Below are 21,299 nucleotides of genomic sequence, written 5' to 3' on the forward strand. Positions count from 1 at the left end.
GTGGTTGAAACTGAGCAATTGCTAGAGCTGCCAGGTCTATGTTGGAAAATACCTGGAGATTTTGGGGGTGGATCGGGGAGAGGGTGGGGTTAGCTTCAGGGGGATAGGCTACATCAGGGGGTGTGGCTTAATATGCAAAGGAGCTCCTGCTACAAAAAAAAAAGCCCTGTGTATATGTCATACTTCACAACACCAGGCAAAAATCCAAAAGGATAACAGAGCAGGCCAGTGGAAATCTGCTCATCAATAGTAGTTGCCATTTTAGGAGGGTTGACAAAATTCCATTTCTTGGGCATCCTGGTTTGCTTTTTAAAATGTAAAATATTTAAGCATGTATTAAATCTGTGCTGTCCCCTTAAAGCAGGGGTGTCAAACTCATTTGTTATGAGGGCCAGATCTGATATAAATGAGATTTTGTCAGGCCAGGGCCAGGCTGTGTCGGGCTGGGGCATGTGTGTACCTATTAAAGATTAGGTAGCAAAAATATGAACTTTTTAAAGGACATAGACAAACATGACTAAAGATTTTTTTTTAAAAAAAACTTAAAATAAAACATGCTTAAAACATTAGCACTTGTTGATCTTAAAGGTGCTTTCTTTGTATTTCTCCAGGGAACTGGGTAAAGGAAGCTCTGGCTCTTTCCCTCTCTCCCTAGGGAACCAGGAAGGGGAGGAGCCTCAGCCAATGGAGAAAACCAAGATTTTGCTCTGTAGCTCCTGTGCGATTGAGCAAGCCTTGCAAAGCAAGTTAAGATGAAGGAAGCAAGAGAGAGGGAGAATGAAGTAGACGAGCCAGTTGCTCAGGAGCCTGATAGGAGCCCTCTGGGGGCCTGATTCGGCCCCCAGGCTGTATGTTTGACCCCCCTGCCCTAAAGTGATCCCCAGGAATAGTTAAGGAGGAGCAAGTCATAGATTTGCCACGGGATGGGGAAAAACCGTGAAAATTATGCCACACTTATGAAGCATTTAGGTGGAATGAAACTCATGGGCTAGCATGGTATGGGTTGGTAGGGTTGCCAACCTCCAGGTGGTGGCTGGAGATCTGCTGGGATGACAGCTGATCTCCAGGTGTCAGAGATCAGTTCACCTGGAACAAATGGGCACTTTGGAAGGTGGACTCTGTGGCACTATACCTCCCCAAACCCTGCCCTCCTTAGACTCCACCTCTGAGATCTGCAGGTATTTCCCAACCTGGAGGTGGCCACCCTAGTTGAGTATTTCATAGAATCATAGAGGTGGAAGGGACCTCCGGGGCCATTTCGTTCAACCTCCTGCACAATGCAGGGAATTCACATATACCTCCCATCACACCCCCAGTCACTCCTCCTCCATGCCCAGAGGATGGCCAACCCCACCTCCCTTTCAGGGTCCCTAGCCAAACTGGCCTGGAGAAAATTGCTGCCTGATCCCAAAGTGGTGAAAAGCATTTCCATGGACATGTAAGAAGGGGCCACAAGAACTAAGCACTGATGCAACCTTTCCTGCCCTCCCTCTCAGGATCTGCCTAAGTTCACAGAATCCTCATTGCTGTCAGATGGCCATCGAGCCTCTGTTGAAAAGCCTCCAAAGACGGAGAGCCCACCACCTCCTGAGGAAGCCTGTTCCACCGAGGAATCGCTCTAAAGGTCAGGAAGTTCTTCCTAATTTTTAGCCCAAAACTCTTTGGGTTTGATTTCAATTCATTGGTTCTGGTCCAACTTTTTAAAGGTAAAGGTAATCCCCTGCGCAAGCACCAGTCGTTTCCAACTCTGGGGTGACGTTGCTTTCACAACATTTTCACGGCAGACTTTTTACGGGGTGGTTTGCCATTGCCTTCCCCAGTCATCTACACTTTCCCCTCCAGCAAGCTGGGTACTCATTTTACCGACCTCGGAAGGATGGAAGGCTGAGTCAACCTGGAGCCGGCTACCTGAACCAGCTTCCTCTGGGATAGGGTCAGATTGAGTGGGCTGAAATTGAACCCAGCGAAGACAGAGGTCCTTTGTGTGGGTCGCGGCGCTCTAGGAGGGGAAATAGCTCTCCCAACCTTCGACGGCGCACCATTGAAACCAGTGCGCCAGGTAAAGAGTTTGGGCGTTTTACTGGAGCCTTCATTATCAATGGAGGCCCAGATAGCAGCCACTGCCAAGTCAGCATTCTTCCACCTGAAGCGGGCGAGGCAGTTGGCCCCCTTTCTGGAACGCCGCGACCTCGCAACAGTGATCCATGCAACGGTCACCTCAAGATTGGACTACTGTAATGCCCTCTACTTGGGGCTACCTCTGTGCCGGACCCGGAAGTTGCAGCTGGTGCAGAACGCGTCGGCCAGGCTACTATTGGGGCTCTCGAAATGGGAGCACATACAGCCGGGGCTGCGCGAACTGCACTGGCTGCCAATTACCTACCGAGTCCAGTACAAAGTGTTGGTTATTATCTTTAAAGCCCTATATGGCCGAGGACCAGCCTACCTAAGGGACCGTTTCTCCCCATATGAACCCCAGAGGGCACTGAGGTCAATGGGTAAAAATAAAGTGACCATCCCTGGGCCGAGAGAGGTCAAACTTCAAAACACCAGAACACGGGCCTTTTCAGCCGCGGCTCTGGCACTGTGGAACCAACTTCCGGAGGAAGTGCGGGCCCTGCGGAACCTTGACCAGTTCCGCAGGGCCTGCAAGACCGCCCTTTTCAGACAAGCCTATGCTGATATCGACTGCTGAGTTGCTAAGAATAAAGAACCGCCATCTATAATACGATCACGGAACTATCTAAACTGGCAGAACCAGCACCAAACAATTTTATTGCTGCCAGATATATTTAATGTAATTTGAATTATGTATCCTAACTTAATTAATTGGTTTTTATGTTTAATTTCTTTTTAATTGCTAAATTTAAAGTTTTATCTATTTATGTTAATCGTGTGAAATGTTGTTAGCCGCCCTGAGCCGCCTAGGCGGGGAGGGAGGGATATAAATAAAATCTATTATTATTATTATTATTATTATTATTATTATTATTATTATTATTATTATTATTATTATTATTATTATTATTATTATTATTATTATATAGAACTCAGGTCATGAGCAGAGGGCTCCGACTGCAATACTGCCGCTTTACCACTCTGCACCATGGGGCTCTTAACTTTTTAGTGAACACCAAAAAGAATTGGGTTGATCATTGTTCTCACCCTTGCCTGCCTCTCGTGATAGCTGTGAAAGAGAGAACTTTAAAGCTCTCTGTACCCTGAAATATACTGTGAGAAAGATGTATGGACAGAGATATCTTCTCCATTTCGCATGTCGTTGATTTAGTTCCCCAAGCTAGATGTGAACATGGATTTGGGGTGAGGAGCAGGATGCTCATGCAGCTTGTCAAAATTTTAAATGTCTCTGTGAATTTCAGATTTTGGAAAGGTCCTGGATTTTGGATTTGACGTGGCGTATCATTGGGTTTCTAATGGCAGGATCCAGGAAGCAGAATAACATGATAAAGCTTCTCCTGGGTCGTACTACTACAGATCTCAATGCAGAACGGGCGTATTTGAATGCCCTCTCTATTAAAAATGTAGAAAACTTTTACTTCAGCAAGCACCTACCCTGCAGGGAGGTTTTTTTTTTCCTGGAGGGTTTGCAAACATAGGACCCCTCAGGGCTTTTTTGTAGCAGGAACTCTGTTGTGTCCTAGGCTCAAATGGGAGAACTGTTACTTTTGGAGGGAACTGTTACTTTTGGAGGGAAGCCGAACAAGCCAGAGCTTGAACTCCACACCAGGGTTCCAGAGAAGGCCTAAGCGTGCCCAATCGGGGGAAGGATTGAAACATAAGTAGCCAATCAACATCCAGGCTCATACTGTACCCTGATAGGCCCTTAGGGCCCTGTAAATAGCCAATCCATGTAGATAGTTAAGGACCAATCAGAAGGGGGGAAGAATTGTATAAAGGAGCGGAAAGTTTGAACAGAGCCCAGTCTGTGTGTGTGTTCCTGAAGTAAAGCTTGCTGAAATCACTCTCCGACTCTAGTCTTTTACTGCGCCGATCCCAGTACATTACAAACTCCTTTGCATATTAGGCCAACTCCACCCCTGATGTAGCCAATCCTCCTGGAATTTACAGTAGGCCCTGTTCTAAGAGCTCTGTAAGCTCTTGGAGGATTGGCTACTTCAGGGGTGTGCGGCCTAATACGCAAAGGAGTTCCTCATATTTAAAAAAAGCCCTGGAACCCCTTATCCACAAAATGAAGTGATATAACTCGGTGACGGAATGATATGGTCTTCAATCTAATCTGGACAATTGCTTGTAACCAATACTCCCTCTAAATTGTGGAGTCTTGTGAGCAACAACTCTACTTTGTGAGCTACTGGCATTAAAGAAGAAGACATTGGATTTATATTCCACGCTCCTCTCAGAGCGGCTCACAAGCTCTATCTTCCTCCCCCACAACAAATACCCAGTGAGGAAGGTGGGGCTGAGAGAGCTCTCTCAGAAGCGGCCCTTTCAAGGACAACCTCTATGATAGCTATGGCTGACCCAAGGCCATTCCAGTAGCTGCAAGTGGAGGAGAGGGGAATCAAATCTGGTTCACCTAGATAAGAGTCTGCGCACTTAACCACTACACCAAACTGGCTCTGAAACTGTGAGCTAAAGTTGTGAGCTGCTGCATGAATTAGTTTGCTCTGGGGCCATTTTTTCTGAGCTAAGACAAAAATGCGTGAGCCAGAAGCTAAAAAAAGCCGTGAGCTAGCTCACACTAACTCAGCTTAGAGGGAATACTGCATGCAATGCTTGTTAACCCATGAAGCTGCCTTATTCTGAATCAGATCTGTTTTCCATCAAGGTCTGTATTGTCTATTCAGACTGGCAGCGGCTTTTCAGGGTCTCAGGCAGAAGTCTTTCACATCATCTTACGCCTGGTTCTTTTAACTGGAGATGTCGGGGATGGAACCGGGGACATTCTGCCTGCCAAGCAGATGCTCTCCTAGTGAGCCTCAGCCCCTCCCCACAAATCGAACGATCTGTCAGTGCAGAAGCTGCTGCCGTCTTTTTTTGTTAGCCTTCTGACTACTTTGATGTTAGTTGAAAGGTAGCATTAACAGCAGACGATAAAAAACCCCCCCACAAATACACCTATTATTGTCTCTGGTTCTTTATTATATGATTAATGTCGACTCAGACAGGCAAAAAAAGGAAAACAAAACCACGCTTCCAATGAATGTCTTTTGAAAACACTGATTTATATTTCTGTCTGCTGGCAATGGAGTTCTTATTTGCAGATCTCAGCTGCTGACTTGTTCTGTGTTTTTGTTAACTTCAGCATTGGGCTCATATGGTCCTCCCTTTTAATAGGCTTGCCCACGGCTTTTTTTTGGTAGCAGGAACTCCTTTGCATATTAGGCCACACACCCCTGATGAAGCCAATCCTCCAAGTACAGGGCCTACTGTAAGCTCCAGGAGGACTGGCTACATCAGGGGGTTTGGCCTAATATGCAAAGGAGTTCCTGCTACAAAAAAAGCCCTGGGTTTGCTTAGCTTCGTGTGGGGCTGGGTGCTCTCCCATAATTACAACTGATCTCAATCATAGAATCATAGAGTTGGAAGGGACCTCCAGGGTCATCTAGTCCATCCCCCTGCACAATGCAGGAAACTCATCCATAAAAAAGGTAAAGGCAGTCCCCTGTGCAAGCTCCAGTCGTTTTCGACTCTAGGGTGATGTTGCTTTCACAACATTTTCACGGCAGACTTTTTATGGGGTGGTTTGCTATTGCCTTCCCCAAAACTCACACATACCGCCCCCTAAATTCACAGGATCCTCATTGATGTCAGATGGAGTCCCCTGTGCAAGCTCCAGTCGTTTTTGACTCTGGGGTGATGTTGCTTTCACAATATTTTCACGGCAGACTTTTTATGGGGTGGTTTACTATTGCCTTCCCCAAAACTCACACATATCGCCCCCTAAATTCACAGGATCCTCATTGATGTCAGATGGCCATCTAGCCTCTGCTTAAAAACCTCTAAGGAAGGAGAGCCCACCACCTCCTGAGGAAGCCTGTTCCACTGAGGAACCGCTCTAAAGGTCAGGAAGTTCTTCCTAATGTTGAGCCAGAAATTCTTTTGATTTAGTTTCAACCCATTGGTTCTGGTCTTACCTTCTGGGGCCACAGAAAACAATTCCACTCCATCCTCTATGTGTCAGCCCTTCAAATACTTGAAGATGGTGATCATATCACCTCCCAGTCACCTCCTCTCCAGGCTAAACATACCTAGCTCCTTCAACCTTTCTTCATAGGAGGTGGTCTCCAGACCTCTCACCATCTTCATTGCCCTCCTCTGGACCCGTTCCAGCTTGTCTATATCCTTCTTAAAATGTGTTGCCCCAAACTGAACACAATACTCCTGGTGAGGTCTTACCAGAGCAGATACCATCACTTCACATGATCTGGACACTATACTTCTGTTGATACAGCCCAAAATTGAATTTGCCTTTTTAGCCGTGGCATCGCACTGTTGACTCATGTTCAGCGTATGGTCTACTAAGACCCCTAGATCCTTTTCGCACATACTACTGCTAAGACAAGTCTATAGAGATCTGTTCCCCTAGAGAAAATGGCTGCTTTGGAGGGTGGACTGTATGACATCATACCTTACTGAGGTCCCTCCTCTTCTCAAACCCCACCTCCCCAGGCTCCACCCTCCAAACTTCCAGGAATGTCCCAACACACAGTTGGCAACCCTGCCTTTCCAACATCAGCTTCTTCCAAGAGATTCCCTATGTGAAAAGGAATTTTTTTTTTTGCTATGAAGATCTTTTCAAAGTGAAGTTCAGTTCAACAATCTGTTTCCATGCATCAACGCTAGCAGTGTGCATTTGGACAGCACGAACAGCTAATTTTAGCTGGAAATTGGAGGCAATTATGGGTTCAGGAAGGAATGTGGGAGTGCATGTCATCGGTAATTGATTTCTTTTGGATTTCCTTTGCTTGAACTGAAGAGCAAAGGAGAAGAACCTTCTTTAATGAGGGCAGCAAGCTATTAAAGCGAAGCAATCAGAACGCTTCTGGCTTCTCTCAAATCCTCACCAGAGGTTTCTGAAGAAGAACCTCGAAATTTACCTTGTAAGTTTTGTTTTATGGAAAACTCTTTGGCAACCGCAGTCTCGGGTTTTAGCAGTTCCACCCTCTATGCGGAAAATGTCTTTACCTGCTCAGTGGTAGAGCATCTGCTTGTAGGGTTACCAAGTCCAACTCAGAAAATACCTGGGGTCTTTGGGTGTGGAGCCAGGAGACTTTCCCATTCCCTAAAATAAATAAAGATACAGCAGTGCAATTCCCCTGAATGCTCTTCATTTCCTTGTCCCCCGCCCCAGCAATTTCAGCAAATGAAAGTGAATACACACTAACAAAGCAACCAAAATAAACAAGAGATCACTTTTGTGAGGGGTGAGGCTGTGGCCCAATGGCAGAGCATCCGCCTTGCATGCAGAAGGTCCCAGGTTCAATCCTTGGCATATCCAATTAAAAAGACTGAGTCTCTGATTCAGAGAGAAGGGCGGGGTATAAGTCTGCAGTCTTCTTCTTCTAAACTGAGGGGGAGAGGTAAACTTGGCGACGCCAGCAGCAGCCGCACCAGGCAAGTCGGGCAAAGAGTGGCTCAGTTGCTGACTGCTCATACAAGGTGGGAGGGCTGCAAGCAAGGGGAAAACCTGGGGGAGAGCCATCCCAGGGCCCCAAAAGGCATGGGGGCCCATAGGCCAGTGCCTACTAGGCCTAATTGTTAATCCTGCTCTGGTTATAGGAATATTCCTAGTAAGTAGCAATTATCACAGTTTAAATAGATTTAGAATTTAGAATGAGATTTGTCTGAGTGATCACTTGTTTGAAGTAGTCAGTTGGAAAATACATCCTCTTTTTGGGGAGGGATGGTGGCTCAGTGGCAGAGCATCTGCTTGGGAAGCAGAAGGTCCCAGGTTCAATCCCTGGCATCTCCAAAAAAGGGTCCAGGCAAATAGGTGTGAAAAAGCTCACCTTGAGACCCTGGAGAGCTGCTGCCAGTCTGAGAAGACAATACTGACTTTGATGGACCAAGGGTCTGATTCAGTATAAGGCGGCTTCATATGTTCGTATATTCACTGGGGCTTTATGCACAGGAGCTGCTGTATTTCCAACCAACTTCTTCAGACTAACACAGGGAAAAGAAAAGAGAGAGAGGTGGAGTTTTCTTTTGTCCCATAAACAGGTTTCTATACAAAGATGTTTGTAATGAATCCAAAATAAGCACAGAGAGTGTGGTCTCTCTCTCTCACACACACACTTACTGGCACTGGTTCCTATATCAAAGACAAAGCAAACAGAGGGACTCAGCTCTCACTCTGTCTCTCAAACACATGGCTTTGCTGCTGGCACCTCCCGATGCAGCTTTCACTTCCTGCTCAAATTTAAAGGCACACATACACATTTTTAAACGGGTCCTGTTTGCAGGCTTCTAAACCTGTGGGAGGTCTAGAGGTGCATCGTGGCTGTGGGGGCGGGGCTTCCCCTGTAAGACAGCTGTCTGGGGGCAGGGTGGAGCCTGGAAAACTGGGGGTTCCCCCACTGGGACCAGGGGATTGGGAAGCTTATATGCTCAGCTGCAGAAGGTTCCAGGTTCAACTCCCAGCATCTCTAATTAAAAACAGCCAGGTGGTGGGTGATGTGAAATCTCTGCCTGAGACCCTAGAGAGCCTCTGCCAGTTGGAGTAGACAATACTGACCTTGATGGATCAAAAGTCTGATTCAGTATAAGGCAGTTTTCTACTCCCAATGGGAAGATAGGTAGGACTGGTCAGAGGAAGAGGATAACCAACTGGGCTGGGAAAAAAGCAGGCTGGAAATATTTTGAACAAATACATTTATAGATAAATTCATGGCATTGTTGAACTGACATATGATAGATAGAAGAAGAAAAAGAAGAAGATCTTGGATTTATATCCCACCCTATATTCTGAATCTCAGAGTAGCTCACAATCTCCTCTATCTCCCCCCACCCACGACAGACACCTTGTGAGGTGGGTGGGGCTGAGAGGGCTCTCACAGCAGCTGCCCTTTCAAGGACAACCTCTGCCAGAGCTATGGCTGACCCAAGGCCATTCCAGCAGCTGCAAGTGGAGGAGTGGGGAATCAAACCCAGCTCTCCCAGATATAGGCTTGCCAATCCCCAGGTCCCAGCGGGGGTTCTTCCGCTTTCCCGGGCTCCTTCCTGCCCCCAGTCAGCTGGCCGGCGGGGGGAAGCCCCACCCACAGAGGATCATGTGCCTTTCCACCTCCGGAGGCTCCAGTCTCCGATTGAAAGGCTTCCTCTTGGGGTGGTGTGTCTGTGTTACTTTGAAGAAGTTGGCAGCAACTCGTGAGTAGAGAGGCCAATCCCTCAATTCAGAGTCGCTAGAAACAGGGGGGGGGGGGAGAGAATGTCTGCTGAGCACTTCATTAATCCCTATGTGGAGATTGATTCTCATAGGGTATAATGGGGAATTGATCTGGAGGTTTTGGGGGCTCTGGGGAGCTGTTTTTTGAGGTAGAGGCACCAAATTTTCAGTATAGCATCTAGTGCCTCTCCCCAAAGTACCCCCCTAGTTTCAAAATGATTGGACCAGAGGGTCCAATTCTATGAGCCCCAAATGGTGCCCCTATCCTTCATTATTTCCTATGGAAGGAAAACATTTTAAAAGGTGTGCTGTCCCTTTAAATGTTATGGCCAGAACTCCCTTGGAGTTCAATTATGCTTGTCACACCCTTGTTCCTAGCTCCACCCCAATGTCTCCTGGCTCCACCCCCAAAGTCCCCAGATATTTCTTGAATTGGACTTGGCAACCCTACCCAGATAAGAGTCCATGCACCTAATCACTACTCCAAACTGACTCAATGGAACTCTATATATGGGACAGTGATGCTCTGTATTCTTGGTGCTTGGGGGGCCACAGTGGGAGGGCCCTGCTGGTGGACCTCCTGATGGCACTTGGGTTTTGGCCACTGTGCGATAGAGTGTTGGAGTGGATGAGCCATTGACCTGATCCAACATGGCTTCTCTCACATTCTTATTTATATTCTCATATGATTTTTTTGTCATGTTTCTGGTTGACCCAAATTGTGCAGAACTCACCTTGGGATTGGCCAGATTTGAGTTGGATAGTAGCGTAGAGGCCAATAATATTTCTGGGGTATAAGCTTTCAAGAGTCAAAGCTTCCATGTCCATACCTGGTTGGGTTTGTTTTTTCCCCTCCTTGCGGTACTTAGCCTGGCTGGGTCCGGAGAAATGAGCCCTTAGGCAAAAACTGAAGACCCTTTTGGTTCTTGGCTTTCATTTCCTTCCCAAGGGCTCATTCCTCTGTCAGCGGAAGGAGATGGAGATCATTGACATGTCTGGCTTTCCCCTCCTGCATGAATTCATGGGCTAGATCCAGCGCAAGGATCACGCAAGAGTGCTAGAACTTCCTGACCTTCCCAATCTTTTCTGTTCCCAGAAAACATTTATTCCTGCAGTCATAGGACCTGCATGGAGCAATAGCTTGGATGATGAAGAAGAAGAGGATGAAGATGGGGAAGAGGAGCTGGATTTATAACCTGCCCAAGGCTGTAAGCCAGGATTTTCATTTGCTGGGGCACATAGCCTCTTCCTGCAACACTTCCTTCTCCCCTCCAGCAACGTCTAAAATAGAGGGCTTTTGCAGTCTTCTCTCCCTCCCCCTCTACGCTTATAGTCTTGAATATTTTCCAGTCTTGAATCATGAGTCCCGCAAATGCCACACTCGCCCCACCAGCCAGTCCCCTAACAGACCTCTCATCGCAGCCAGCAGCCACCACCTCTGCCAAGACCCTACAACTTAGCAACTCACTTCCCTCCCCCACCACCTCATCAGGGAGGTTGCGAAGGTACAATGAGCTCCATTCTCAAGACATGAGTCCTGCAAATGCCACACTTGCCCAGCCAGCTGGTCCCCTTGCAGCGCTCACATCTCTGCCCCCAGCCGGCCTGCTGTTCTTGCCCAGTTGGGCTCTGCCTTCCTCCTGTTTGAGAGCCAGCTTGGTGTAGTGGTTAAGTGTGCGGACTCTTATCTGGGAGAACCGGGTTTGATTCCCCACTCCCCCACTTGCACCTGCTGGAATGGCCTTGGGTCAGCCATAGCTCTGGCAGAGGTTGTCCATGAAAGGGCAGCTGCTGGGAGAGCCCTCTCAGCCCCACCCACCTCACAGAGTGTCTGTTGTGGTGTAGGAAGATATAGGAGATTGTAAGCCGCTCTGAGACTCTGATTCAGAGAGAAGAGTGGGGTATAAATCTACAATTCTTCTTCTTCTTCTTCTTCCTGGCCATGCCATACTTCGCCTGCTTCCTCGCTGGGTCTCCCCACAGATGGCACTGCACTGTGGGGGTGGTAAGTGGTAGGGCCAGGGGTCCTTGCAATGGTTCTTGTGGTGGGGCCAGGACACTTGGGGTCCCACCATAGCCAAGTGCCTGGCCCTGCCCTTCACTCAGAGTGGCTTACAATCTGCTTCCTTTCCTCTCCCCACAACAGACACCCTGTGAGGTCGGTGGGGCTGAGAGAGCTCTGAGAGAACTGCTGCTGAGAGAACAGTTCTGAGAGGGCCGTGACTGACCCAAGATCGCTGTGCTGGCTTCATGTGGAGGAGTAGGGAATCAAACCCGGCTCTCTAGATTAGAAGAAGAAGATATTGGATTTATATCCCGCCCTCCACTCCGAAGAGTCTCAGAGTGGCTCACAATCTCCTTTACTTTCCTCCCCCACAACAGACACCCTGTGAGGTAGATGAAGATATTGGATTTATATCCCACCCTCCACTCCAAAGAGTCTCAGAGCGGCTCACAATCTCCTTTACCTTCCCCCACAACAGACACCCTGTGAGGTAGATGAAGATATTGGATTTAGATTCCGCCCTCCACTCTGAAGAGTCTCAGAGCAGCTCACAATCTCCTTTACCTCCCCCCTCCACACACAACAGACACCCTGTGAGGCAGATGAAGATATTGGATTTATATCCTGCCCTCCACTCCGAAGAGTCTCAGAGCGCCTCACAATCTCCTTTATCTTCCTCCCCCACAAGAGACACCCTGTGAGGTGGGTGGGGCTGAGAGGGCTCTCACAGCAGCTGTCCTTTCAAGGACAACCTCTGCCAGAGCTATGGCTGACCCAAGGCCATTCCAGCAGGTGCAAGTGGAGGAGTGGGGAATCAAACCCGGTTCTCCCAGATAAGAGTCCGCACACTTCACCACTACACCAAACTGGCTCTCCACTGTTCTCAACCACTACACAAAACTGAAGCATGGGAGGGTGCTGGGGGAAAGCGTGAAATCGCTCCCTCATGCCTCTTTCTTAAGTGGCACTGCATTAATGAGATTTGAGTCCATTCGCACCAACAAGGTTTCCAAGGTATATGCTTTGGAGATTCAAAACTCTCTTTGTCAGATAGATGACAAATAGACTGATGACACTGGAAAGTTTATACACTGGAAATTTTGGTGGTCTCTGAAGTTAGAGCGGTTTCTCAGTGGAACAGGCTTCCTCGGGAGGTGGTGGGCTCTCCTTCCTTGGAGGTTTTTAAACAGAGGCTGGATGGCCATCTGACAGCAAAGCGGATCCTGTGAATTCAGAGGAGGGAGCAGTATTTGTGAATTTCCTGCATTGTGCAGGGGGTTGGACTATATGACCCTGGAGGCCCCTTCTAACTCCATGGTTCTATACTACAGCTCAAACATTGCTCTTCTACCACAGACCAAGATGGCTACCAGTGTTCCCTCTAAGGTGAATTAGTGTGAGCTAGCTGACAGTTTTTTTAGCCAGCAGTCACTGTCTTAGCTCAGGAAAAATGGCCCCAGAGCAAACGAATCTATGCAGCTCACAACTTTAATGCCAGTAGCTCATAGGCTTCCCAAACTTTCCGCCCTGGCGGGGGACCCCAGGATTTCCACCCTCTTCCCCCGCTCCCCCAAAAAATGGAAGCGGGGGGAGAGGAGGGAAACGGCGCCGGGGAACATGACGAGTCCCCCGGAGGCCGCCGCGCCGCACCGCTGCCGTCCCCTCCCCCTCCCCGTCCACCGCAGTTGCTCCTCCGAGATGGGCCCAGGCTGAGCCCATCTCGGAGGAGCAGCCAAGAGACGGCAGCAGCTCAGGGGAGGGCAAGGCAGGCCAAGAGCATGGCGAGCCGTGAATCCAGGCCCTTCTAGGACCCGGACTTGCGGCTCGCCATACCCCCGGCCCGCCTCCACCCCCCCACCTCCGCTTCCACCCCAGAGGCGGCAGCGGCGCGGCGGCCTCTGCTCCGCTCGCCGTGGCTGCTCTTCCAAGATGGGCTCAGGCTGAGCCCATCTCGGAGGAGCAGCACGGCGAGCGGAGAAGAGGCTGCGGGGCGGTCCGCCACGCTCCCTGGCGCCGTTTCCGCCCCTCCCCCTAGCTCCACCCCCGTGTCTCCTGGCTCCACCCCCAAAGTCTCCTGGCTCCACCCCCAAAGTCCCCAGATATTTCTGGGTTCGATGTGGCAACCCTAGTAGCTCATGAAGTAGAATTTTTCCTCACAGGACTCCAGCTTAGCGGGAGTATTGATGGCTACCTTCAGGGCTTTTTTCTCTAGAAAAAGCCCAGCAGGAACTAATTTGCATATTAGGCCATACCCCCTGGCATCACCTTTGGTCCACACAGGGCTTTTTTTGAAGAAAAAGCCCAGCAGGAACTCATTTAGGCCACACCCCCTGACTCCAAGCCAGCCGGTAACTGTGTTCCTGCTCAAAAAAAGCCCTGGCTACCTGCCTGAATCCAACTCCACCGACAAAAGAGGTACAAAGAAGTGATTTTGCCCCTTTCCCTTCCTCACCGTAGGAAATGAAGCAGTCTCTCTGTTACTCCTGCTGTGCTATTACTGTCTGCGGGCCTTCCTGAGGTCAGAGAAGTCTGCTTGGGGGAGGGGAAATCTGGGAAGATGGGCAGTCCTTACACAAGCCTTGCCTGATGCTTGCGCTGAATCCTACTCATAATCTACTCCTTCCCTTACAATCCATCCTCTTCCCCACTAGGGTTGCCAATCCCCAGGTAGGGGCCGGGGATCCCCTGGTTTGGAGGCCCTCCCCCCGCTTCAGGGTCGTCAGAAAGCGGGGGGAGGGGAGGGAGATGTCTTCTGGGAACTCTTATTCCCTACGGAGATTTATTTCCATAGAAAATCATGGAGAATTGATCTATGGGCATCTGGGGCTCTGGGGGGGGGTGTCTGTTTTTTGCGGTAGAGGCACCAAATTTTCAGTATAGCATCTAGTGCCTCTCCCCAAAGTACCCCCCAAGTTTCAAAAAGATTGGACCAGGGGTTCCAATTCTAAGAGCCCCCAAAAAAGGTGCCCCTATCCTTCATTATTGCCTATGGAAGGAAGGAATTGAAAAGGTGTGCCGTCCCTTTAAATGTGATGGCCAGAACTCCCTTTGGAGTTCAATTATGCTTGTCACAGCCTTGATCTTGGCTCCACCCCTAATGTCTCCTGGTTCCACCCCCAAAGTCCCCAGATATTTCATGAATTGGACTTGGCAACCCTATTCCCCACTGCCTAATGCATGCCACATGAATGCACCTAAATGTCTAGGTGGATGTTTATATATTCCCCATGCAGCTTTTCTAATGTCTGTTTAGCCAGCCTTTTATGGATTTACGTTTCTTCCATCAGTGAAACAGGGTGGTGATTGTGGCTCGTTTGATCTTGTTTGTGTTAAGAGGCATACGACACGTTGCCCCAAATTTTCCGACATGAGCTCCGGTCTCATTGGCCCATGGGATGCTGAGCAAGAAGAGAAAGGCAAAACAAATTTAATATTCTGTTTGGGCTTCCTGTAGTTTAAGAGCTCGGTGGGTGGCAATGGATTGTACTTAACAGAGTGATTATTTATTGAGCTCGGTTTTTGCGCTGCCCTGAGCCCTTCCCTGCTTCCTCCCTTCCCCTTTCCATGTGCTTCTATATTGGACACATCATATGATGCATCAAAACATTATGGGTTGTGGGATTCTAGCAGGAGCTTCTTTGCATATTAAGCCACGCACCCCTGATGTAGCCAATCTTCCAAGAGCTTACAAAAAAGAGCCTTGTAAGCTCTTGGAAGACTGGCTGCATCAAAGGGGTGTGGCCTAATATGCAAAGGAGCTCCTGCTAGAATTCCATCCCTGGGTTTCATGCAACCTTTCAGCCACTGTGATTTACTATCCCACTTCTTGTGCAACGATTCCCACAGAGGTATACATGGGAAGCCGCTCCTGAGTTAGAATTGATTATCTAGGCAGACCTTTCTAGGTTGAGCTCATTGATTACTTCATCTCCATAATTTAGATCAGGGATGTTGTTATGTATTGAACATAAGATGTATACCGCATGGCGATCGCTACTGAAGGCGACCCCTGGGTCCCCGGATGTAGCTCGCCAGACGCCCCGCCCATCAAGATCTGTGGCGGGAAGTTTGACGGACCAGGATTGGCCTGGTCAGACGAGGGGGCAAGTCCAGGCAATGCATATAAGCGGGACCCGGCCCGCGTGTTCTCTCTCTTGTAATGTGCTACTGAATAAACCATGTTGCCTTCAACTCGTCTCAGTTCTCAGTACATTACAGACGTAAAACTCATTTGCTATGAGAGCCAGATCTTGACCTTTTCGGGCTGGGCCATGTGTAGGGCTGCTAAGACCCTGGTCCGGGTGGGGGTTCCCCCCTGGGAGGTTCCCACCCCGCCAGCCCACATTGGGCCGGCGGGGGGAACCTCCCCTGAGATCGCGGGCGCAATGGCATCACCCTCAGCGACTGCTCTAGGCGTTTCCAGGAAAACTCTATGGTTTTCCCGGACACTAGCCATTTGGGAGGGGAAACTCTATGGTCCAATAAGTGATGCCCGGGTGACATCATCATACCGTGCACACTGGTGCACGTGAGGAGAGTCTTCCCCTGGGGGCTTAAAGGTACTTGGCAACCCTAGCCATGTGTGTCATAAAATGTAATGCCAGGTCAGGGAGATATAAACTTTATAATGGACACACACACACATTCAGCCTAATCCACCTCACTGGCGTGCTGAGCCTCAACTAACAGAAGGAAGAAAAGCTTGGCTCAGTAACTCTGCTGTGCAATTGAGAGAGCCTGGCAAAACTTGCTCTCCTTCCCCTACTTCCTCCCTAAGAGAGAAGCATGACACATTGAATGATGCAAATTCAATCTTCAGCATTTTTAAGTTTAAAAGGATCACGTGAGGTGGCTGATCTCTGCTTGAGATCCTGGAGACCTGAGATAAAAGCAGGCAGCACTGACCTCTATAGATCAAATAGAAGGCAGCTCCACGTGTTCATGTGTACAAAAATGGGACTCTGTTGGCTAGGGTTGCCAAGCCCCAGTTGGGAGCAGGGGATCCCTTGGTTTGGAGGCCCTTCCTCCACTTCGGGGTTAGCAGAAAATGTTTGTGTGGAGTTAAATGTACGCCAGAGCCCCGTGGCGCAGAGTGGTAAGCTGCATTACTGCAGTCCAAGCTCTGCTCACGACCTGAGTTCGATCCCAGAAGAAGCTGGGTTCAGGTAGCCAGCTCAAGGTTGACTCAGCCTTCCATTCTTCCGAGATCAGCTTGCTGGGGGGAAAGTGTAGATGACTGGGGAAGGCAATGGCAAAACACCCTGTAAAAAGTCTGCCATGAAAATATCGTGATGCGACGTCACCCCAGAGTCAGAAATAACTGATGCTTGCACAGGGGCCTACCTTTACCTTTTTAAATGTTCGCTGGGCACTCCATTATACCCTATGGACACTGGACCCCATAAGGTATAACGGAGAATCATTCCATGGCTATCTGGGGCTCTGGGGGGGTTATTTTTTTTTAATGTAGAGACACCAAATTTTCAGCATAGCATCTGGTACCACTCCTAAAAAAATCTCCAAGTTTCAAAAAGATTGGACCAGGGGATCCAATTCTATGAGTCCCAAAAGAAGGTGCCCCCATCCTCCATTATTTCCAATGAAGGAAAGGCATTTAAAAAGAGCGCAGTCCTTTTATATCTGATGGCCAGAACTCTCTTTGGAGTTCAATCATGCTTATCACAACCTGGCATTATCCCCAAAGTCCCCAGATATTTCCTGAGACTGACCTGGCAACTCTAGGACCCTAACTCTACTTGAGACGAACAGAAGAACAGCTTCATTTGGGTGACATCTTTTCTATCAATACTACTACTACTACCACTACTACTACTATTACTATCACTACTACTACTACTACTACATCATCATCTGCAAAGGACTTGGCTAACTTCATACAGAAATGCACAGTTACAGCGATGGAGCTGAGAGATACTTCACAGGTCATTTAGTTCAATCCCCTGCTCAGTGCAGGAACATACAAATAAAGCACCTCAATAGATAGTCATCCAGCCTCTGCTTAAAGATCTCCAGTGGAAGAGTCCATTACCCCCTGAGACATTTTGCTCCACAGATTTCCCATTAGGAAGTTTCTCTTAAAATATAGCCCAAAGCTGGTGGAATGTACCATTGTTACTGCAAACCCATGGCAAACCCTGTAGAGAGTGCACTCACCAATTAGTTAGCTAGCTAGTTATCAGATCATTTAACTTCTAGCCAAAGGTATACCTTAGAAACACTTCAGGTTTGTTATGGGTATAGTACACAAGTATTAGACAATCTCTGCTTCCATTTTAAACTTTTGTCCAAATGTAACTTGATTTCTTAACTTTGACTAAATACAAAGCATTATACCATCCATCATTGTTACATAGCCAATTAAAGGAGACCAATTACATGAGTTCATAAAAGTTTTTTTTTAATCTGAAAAATAAGCAGGTCACAAGAAAGGAGCCCATTCTAAGAAGAAGCTCTCAATAAATTCAACTCCCCCTATTTATAGGATTGTATTATCATCTCCTAACAATAGCTAACTGTCCTACTTGATAAGGGAGGGCACACATGCTTGGCTAATTATCTTATAACTTCAAACACCATACTAGCTTTTTGTACTTGAAACGTCTTAAAATATATTTTGAAAAAACTAAAGCATCTGATGAAAGGAGCCTCAACACTTCAAAGCTCAGAATCCCAAAATCTTGTTGGATCCAGAGAAGAACAATGAAGATGGTGAGGGGTCTGGAGACCTTTGAAGAAAGGCTGAAGGAGCTGGATATGTTTAGCCTGGAGAGGAAACGACTGAGAGGTGATATGATCACCATCTTCAAGTACTTGAAGGCCTGTCATACCGAGGATGGTGCAGAATTAGTTTCTGTGGCCCCAGAAGATAGGACCAGAATCAACGGGTTGAAATTAAATCAGAAGAGTTTCCAGCTCACATTAGGAAGAACTTTGTGACCATTAGGGTGGTTCCTCAGTGGAACAGGCTTTCTTGGGACGTGGTGGGCTCTCCTTCCTTGGAGGTTTTAAACAGAGGCTAGATCAGTGTTTCCCAAAGTGGGCGATATTGCCCCCTGGGGGGCGCTGGAATGATCCAGGTGGGCAGTAGTAGCCCTGGGTGCAATTGGGGAGTGGTGAATAAAAATAAGGGGGCAGTGGAAGCATAAAGGAAGAGAAGAGGAGTGGGAGGTGTCAAAACATCATGTTTCTGGGAGGGGTCCAGAATTTCTAATTTAGAGAAAAAATCCAATTAACAAAAAAAGAGGGTTCCTTTTTGTCTGCTACTTAGTGTGAATTCACCCAAATAGACTAGTAATGCAGACCGGAACGCCTTCCAATTAAAATATAAGAAGGATGCAGTTTAATTACAAGACAGATTTTTTTTAAAAAACAGAGGTGTGCAGACAAACCAGAAACATAGAAACAAAAAACCTTACTCGTCTATCTAGTCAATACTTGCTACAGCTAGCAGCTTCTCAAGGTTGCTTGCAGTTTCTCTCTCAGCAATACAGTTCAAGTCAAGACAGTGGAAGCACTGAGGCAATTGCACAAACTTCTCTGAAAAGTTCCAACCTGCGGCTTTCTCCTGACAAGGTTTTCTGCAGAGCATCAAACTTCTTCCAGTCCTCTGGTTACCAGGTAGTTGCTTCTGTTGATTTCAGCCGACTGCAATGCCCCAGACACAGAGTGTCTTCTGTAGGACCAGCACGTGGGAGTAGGCGGGGTAGGCATCTGCCTAGGGGTAATGCTGGGTGCCCATTTACTCCCCCTTCCCATGTGACATGATTGCACCAGCCAGCAGGCAAGCTGAGAGCCCCAGATAGCGCTGCTCGCCACTGCTTTTCTTTGCAGAGCAAACATTACCTGTGCTCTTCAGAGGCTTCAAAGGAAACCTCCTGAAGAGCGCCCCATTTTACCGCTACCTGCTGCTTTGGGGTTGAAAGAGGCTGGATGGTGGCACCTTCCCATTGCTCTAGTTGGAGCTGAAGATTTCCAGGGGGGCGTTGAGTATTTTTTTTTTCTGAAAAGGGAGCATTAGGCCAAATACGTTTGGGAACTGCTGGGCTAGATGGTCATCTGACAGCAATCTCAAATAACTCAAAGTTGAACTTGTGGATCTCCTGACAAAAATCTGTAATCTTTCACTGAAATCAGCCTCCGTTCCTGAGGACTGCAAGGTAGCAAATGTCACCCCCATCTTTAAAAAGGGTTCCAGAGGAGATCCGGGAAATTACAGGCCAGTCAGTCTGACTTCAATACCGGGAAAGTTGGTAGAAAGCATTATCAAGGACAGAATGAGTAGGCACACTGATGAACACAAGTTATTGAGGAAGACTCAGTATGGGTTCTGTAAGGGAAGATCTTGCCTCACTAACCTGTTACAGTTCTTTGAACAAACATGTGGACAAAGGGGACCCAATCGATGTTGTTTACCTTGACTTCCAGAAAGCTTTTGATAAAGTTCCTCATCAAAGGATCCTTAGTAAGCTCAAGAGCCATGGAGTAAAAGGACAAGTCCTCTTGTGGATCAAAAATTGGCTGAGTAATAGGAAGCAGAGAGTGAGTATAAATGGGCAGTCTTCGCAGTGGAGGACGGTAAGCAGTGGGGTGCCGCAGGGCTCAGTACTGGGTGCCATGCTCTTTAACTTGTTCATTAATGATTTGGACTTGGGAGTAAGCAGTGAAGTGGCCAAGTTTGCAGATGACACTAAATTGTTCAGAGTGGTGAGAACCAGAGAGGATTGTGAGGCACTCCAAAGGGATCTGTTGAGGCTGGGTGAGTGGGCGTCAACATGGCAGATGAAGTTCAATGTGGCCAAGTGCAAAGTAATGCACATTGGGGCCAAGAATCTCAGCTGCAAATACAAGTTGATGGGGTGTGAACTGGCAGAGACTGACCAAGAGAGAGATCTTGGGGTCATGGTAGATAACTCACTGATAATGTCAAGACAATGTGTGGTTGCAATAAAAAAGGCCAACACCATGCTTGGAATTATTAGGAAGGGAACTGAAAACAAATCAGCCAGTATCATAATGCCCCTGTATAAATCGATGGTGCAGTCTCATTTTGAATACTGTGTGCAATTCTGGTCACCGCACCTCAAAAAGGATATAGCACTGGAAAAAGTGCAGAAAAGGGCAACTGGAATGATTAAAGGTTTGGAACACTTTCCCTATGAAGGAAGGTTAAAACACTTGGGGCTGTTTAGCTTGGAGAAACGTAGACTGCGGGGTGACATGATAGAGGTTTACAAGATTATGTATGGGATGGAGAAAGTAGAGAAAGAAGTACTTTTCTCCCTTTCTCACAATACAAGAACTCGTGGGCATTCAATGAAATTGCCACAGGAGGTGGTGGCGGCTACAAGCATAGCCAGCTTCAAGCGGGGATTGGATAAAAATATGGAGCAGAGGTCCGTCAGTGGCTATTAGCCACAGTGTGTGTGTGTGTGTGTGTGTGTGTGTATGTATAGGCCACTGTGTGACACAGAGTGTTGGACTGGATGGGCCATTGGCCTGATCCAACATGGCTTCTCTTATGTTCTTAATGTTGATCCTGTGAATTTACAGGGAGGTATTAGAGGAATTTCCTGCATTGTGCAGGAGGTTGGACTAGATGATCCAGCAGGTCCCTTCCAACTCTATGATTATAAGATGCTTCTGGATTGAAACCTAGCTTTTCTACTGAAGACCAACACAGCCGTCGTATGAAAAGTAAAATTTAGCTTATTTTTTATACCTATTCTTTTAACAAAGATAATTTTTATTTTAACTTTTTACTTTCACCAAATCTACTTTAAAACAGCGATAGCAAGTTTCTCATACATATGAATATCTTTTGGCCTTTAACCAACACAGCTTTGTCTCTTGGCTTGAAAAACCCTACAGGGTCATGATAAGTCAGCTGAAACTTGCCACCACTTT

This window comes from Heteronotia binoei, chromosome 21, assembly GCF_032191835.1.
Source record: "Heteronotia binoei isolate CCM8104 ecotype False Entrance Well chromosome 21, APGP_CSIRO_Hbin_v1, whole genome shotgun sequence".
Classification (NCBI taxonomy): Eukaryota; Metazoa; Chordata; class Lepidosauria; order Squamata; family Gekkonidae; genus Heteronotia; species Heteronotia binoei.